Source organism: Egretta garzetta, unplaced genomic scaffold (genome assembly GCF_000687185.1).
Source record: "Egretta garzetta isolate BGI_Z169 unplaced genomic scaffold, ASM68718v1 scaffold319, whole genome shotgun sequence".
NCBI lineage: Eukaryota > Metazoa > Chordata > Aves > Pelecaniformes > Ardeidae > Egretta > Egretta garzetta.
The window spans coordinates 1,006,216-1,011,430 of record NW_009260769.1 but is presented as its reverse complement, the minus strand read 5'-3'; positions in this window follow the sequence as shown (position 1 = coordinate 1,011,430).

Here is a 5,215-nt window from a genome sequence, read left to right as displayed (position 1 = left end):
GCCGTCACCCCCCGGGGTGTTTTTGGGGGTTTTTTTTTTTTTTTTTTTTTTAATAGCATTGAGACAGCTACAATCCTTTAATCAGGACATCCTCAGAGCTTAAGGAAGGTCAACGGGGCAGCTCAGGTTTTTGACACTAAAGACTAAGGCCAATTGATACAGGCTTCTTTAAAGGCACTGGATACTCAGCTTCTGTGGCTACTTCATCTAGACTCTACATGCAACTATTTTGCCTCATTTTATGGTAATCAAAGAGATGGAGGTTGAATATTTGGTTTACTTTGAATTTTAAATATTTTTTCTTCTCTTGGCCTCTGCCCCCTGTGTTTTTCTTACCCCTTCCTCCTGTTCCTACTCTTTTTTTTAATTTTTTTTTTTGCTTTGGATGATCCGTAGCTGTTTCCCTGAAATGCCTTAGTCCTCATAATCACGGGCACGCACACCCTGGTGATTAGAAGCACGTCTCTACAGCTGCAAAGACTGTGTGGATAACTGGTGTATATCATTTGTGCGTATTAAAAGGGCTACTTCTCTCTGGGGCAGCAAACCCTTTTAAAATAAAGCTTATAGGAAGGAAAAGATTGGAATTACTTCGGGGTGTGCATGTGTTTTGGTTTGGGGGGGGGGTTGTTTGGGGTTTTTTTGTTTTTGTTTTTGTTTTGTTTTTTTTTGCTGGGCACGAAAGGCTGATTAGTTTTTATTGTTGGACTCTGTGTGAGATGCTGGTCTCGAAAAGTACCTGGTACATTGCCTAGACAGGGAGAGATGGGCGCTCAGCGCCTTTCAGGAACCGCTCCTATTGCAGCGGCAGAGCGAACAATACGCGAATGGCAGAGGACCCTGAGATTAAGAAAAAAAAAACCCCACCCTTCTTAAATCGCAGGGCATCCCTCTTCTCTGTCCGCACCGGTGCCCGCAGCCATGCGCCTTTTCCCGGTGGGCGCTGCGCTCTCCGCGGCAGCCGCTGGGTGTCAGTGAGCCTCTGGTTTCCGTGCCCGGCACCCCGCCGGGAAATGCAAAGCACGGCGGCAAAGCCTGCCCGCGGGATCGCTTTCAAAGCTTCCAGCGTGATTTAGAAAGTTGGTTTTTTGGTTTTTTTTTTTTTCCTTCTTCTTCTTCTTCTTCCCTCTGTTGGAAAATATTTAGATTAGATTTACACTTAAGACAGCAACTTTGCAGTGACGGCAAGGTTTTGAGCTTAAAAGAAAACCAAACCAAGCGAAATCCACGCAAACAGACTCAGAAATGGTGATTGTAGTATTTAAAATGCTGTTTTGAAATGTAATTTAGCTCCAGTCTGGTCAGATCCACAGGCTGATACTCTAATCCCAAGTGAAGCTTCTCGTTGATTTAAGAAGCTTCTGTTGGACTGTTTTCTGGACATAGAAGAAAAAACAGAAAGTGGATAGCTTTTTTTTTTCTTTCAAGAGTTGAAAGCATCACTCGTTTGAGGTTTTAAGAAGATTTGGAGAACAGGGATTGATCTGCTAACATCAGAGATGAAATCTGGTGGCAAATATCGAAACCTCATAGAATATTTTACCACTCGGAGATATTAGTGACTGTCACCTTCCTGGGCTCACAAACCCACTCATTGCTTATTCACATTTTTTTTTACTTGCAAAAAGAGCAGCCCCTGAGTTTGACCATGAGGAGCATAGGATCAGGGATAAAATTCCACCTGCCTCTTTAAAAATCTTACTGAGAAAAAACTTAGACAAGTAAAGGAGCTACTTCGCCATAACCCCTTTGATATGTGCTGGGCCTCAGCTACCTGGAACACTACGTGATAATTACATGCAAAGACCTGGGTATCAAACACCTGACCCGACCTTGTTGTAACCAGGTAAATGTCAGCACGTAACAGAATTTCCTTAGAGCAGTCGCAGTGAATTTTCACCACAAGCCCAGGTAAGGGAAGAGAAGCAGGGGGAAGAATGTAATCACTGTCACTAAGGGAAAGGGTTCGAATGTCGCTTCTCCCACTAAAAACTCTTTGAGGGAACAGACTTGAAGCTCAAAAGCTTTTGAAGGGGCTGTTTGGAGGGAAAAACACTTTGAGCTGTCAGATCCTATGAAGGTGAAGCCCTATACCTAACTGCAGATGTGTTCAAGTTGTGGTTTTACTGGGAAGGGCTGAATGGGACAGAACCAAGATGACAAAAAAGCAGAGATTTTTTTTCCGTCTTTACTTCACATAATTATTATCTGAGCTCTAGTAGCATATAATGCATATGTCATCTCAAAGGATCCCAAGCAATTTACCATAGACCTTACATCTACAGGAAGTGCTTTACCTGCTGTGGAAACGCAGTAACCTTTGGAGTGAAAAGCAGCAACTATCGGAGATCATACAGCCACAGTACCTGATCATTTAGCATTGGACGTTTCAGTGTCATGTGGAAACCATAGAGGGGAATTTAGAGAAGCAGAAAGTCATTTCCTAACTGAGGAGGAATGTGGCAGGTAACACCCTTGCCCCAAGCAGTGAATGAGCCTACAAAAGCCATCAGCTACAACACCCTGCAACAACTAGAAACTCCTTGTGTCATTTTCTCCTACTGAATTGCAAAAATCTCTTCTGTAGCATTTACATTTTCCTTAGAGGCTTTTTGTCCAAGTTCTGGATGGAATCAAGTCTTCTGTAACTTGTGAGAGCTGTCAAGATCAGAGCCCCAGGTGGTACAGCTGCAGGCCATGTTTAATAGTTAATGCTGAACAATGTTAGGATACTTGTATCCTATTATTCACATGCTATTGGAAATTTGTGAATTCTTTTTTAAATACACTGTTGAAGATGGGATGAAGTCTCAGGAAAGAGCTTCTGATGCTTACCCTACACTTTGCAGCTCTGCAGAATATTTGGGTATAAACCTGAATTATCGAATGTCCCAAGCAAAAGTTCTTCCGTTATTCAACTCTGCTTGATGGGATTATAATTTGAAAGCCTGCTGTAACTTTTATCTTGCTCAGAAATATATACCTTGGCTGCAATGCAGAGTGCACACTATGGATGCAAGACTGACTTTTCATTTAGGTTTGCATGCATGATTCCTCTTGATTCAGCTGAAGCTGATTGTGCTTCTGAGACCACTGCAGCTGAGAACCTCGGCCGTGGTGCCGCTGACCACAAAATGCTTCCTTCTCAGTCGGTCTTTAGTTCTGCCTTCCAAGGTGTATAGGGATCAGTTTAAACTTCTGCTTTCAGAGCAACTCATTCTTGCTGGGCTGATACTGCCATGAAGGGTGTTTGAAAAGCTTCCTTTTCTGTTCTTCTTATTGTGGCTATAAAGAAGATTAGAAATGGGTACTTCATCAATGGATATGCCCTGTGAGCCTTGTGAAGTTAGGCAGAAGCAGAAGAAATGGGCAATCCTATCATTGAAGCAAAGGACTGCTGGAAAACCAAAATTGTTTTATTAGAATACTGGGTGGTGTCTGTCTGATGTCTGTGCTGGTGAACTTGCAAAAGTGTCAGTACTGAAGCAATGCAGAAAGTCAAACTTTGATAGTGATAAATGTCTGCAGAGGGCAGGGGCACAGACAGAGGCAATGTGCTAAGAAGGAGATGTGCCACAGGACAGACTGAAACCTGCTTTGGGCGAAGAATGAACGTTTTTCTGCTGACGGAATCGCAGCGTCTGGGAAGAAAGGTGACGGGAAGACGCTCTTTCTTTCACATGCATCAGTTGAATTGGCCATTTGGTAATTTATAGCCTCTATTTCAATATCCATTTTCCCCCTCTCCTTTCTAGAAGCCAGGGCCTGCTTTCCAAGAAGTGGTTCAGCGCTGGAAAATGTGGATGGTCCAGGTGCTATGCTAATCAGATAGATGTTATTTTGGGGTGGGTGGGTAGGTACAAGCTGCCATTCAAAGGAACATGTGTATATGGATGGCAGGAACTGGCTGGCCGTGAGTAGTTGCACCTGCATGTCTGGGAGATCAATGTGATTGTAAATGCTCATCTAGTCCCATGTAACAAGAGTCTCTGTCTTTCTCCCTTAATAACCACAGGAGTGCACATCCAGAATAAGAGTTATCCCATAGTTAGAGAAACAGAACCAATAACTTGGAGGAAAAAGAAGGTGCCATTAGCTTAATTTTACAAATAAAGATCAGAAGTAAAGATCAGAAAAATGGCTACCCTAGGAGAGTCAAGACCGAATCACAGATGCTTTAGTCATGAGGTTCCCTTCTCTGAGCTTTATTTATGTTTCGTTACAGACTTTTGTGCCTCTGATTTGTCACCAACCTTAGTCTTAACTCTTACCATTTTTTCTCCATATTTTCTTCCTTTTTTCACTTTTCTTTTCTTTTTCTCCCCACAGCTATTTCTTTGAAGTAGCCCCAGGAAGGTCCATGTCAGTAGCAGGCTTGGAAATTGATTTTAAACATGACTTCCCATTCACACCTCACATCAGTTTATTTATTTTTTCACTTTTGTAGATCTAATTTTTTCTAGTTAAGAACTGTGTAAATAGCCGTAATGAGCCTTGAGGGCTCTCATTTGCTTAGAGAGATTAAAACAAGCTGGGAAATCTCCAAGCACGTGAGGCAGAAGGTACGTACCTCACCTAGAGCTCATCAAATAATTCACCCCAAAGCCTCTAGCTGATATAATGAGGCCTTTTGTGCTTTTTTGTTGTTGTTTGACTTTCATGTTTGTATTTAAGTTTTATTTTTTGTAAGCAAAATTGGGTGTACAACTTGTTCAAAAGCTGGTCATTTCTGAGTATTTGCAATTTATAAACTCTTCTGTGTGGTTGATCACCTAAGTCATACTGTGTTGCCTTTTTTTCACTGAATGCTATTTTTCTTATCTTCATATAACCCATGAATATTCTTAATGATATGACAAATACATTTTGTTTCAGTGTGACTGATAAAAAATGCTTCTCTTGTTAGGATTTCCACAGAAATTCACCTCTGCTGGCATTCATGGTGGTTTTTTAGTGCTTGCATAAAAAAGCTTACAAATCTTGCCCGCCTGAATGTTTACTGCTAAGGAAAGAGAGGGGTTGTATCTGTCAGGAAAGCAAATTCATGAATATGGCAGCAGACACAGCACGTGTTTTGGAAGTTCTATTGTTTTGTATGAAACTCATTTCTTTTTCTCTTGCTGGCCTGTTTGCTTGCTGCACAATGGACACTGCACGTGGATTGTTTCTAATGATAGCATGATCTGCTAGTCGCCCCATGGATCTAATGCATTCT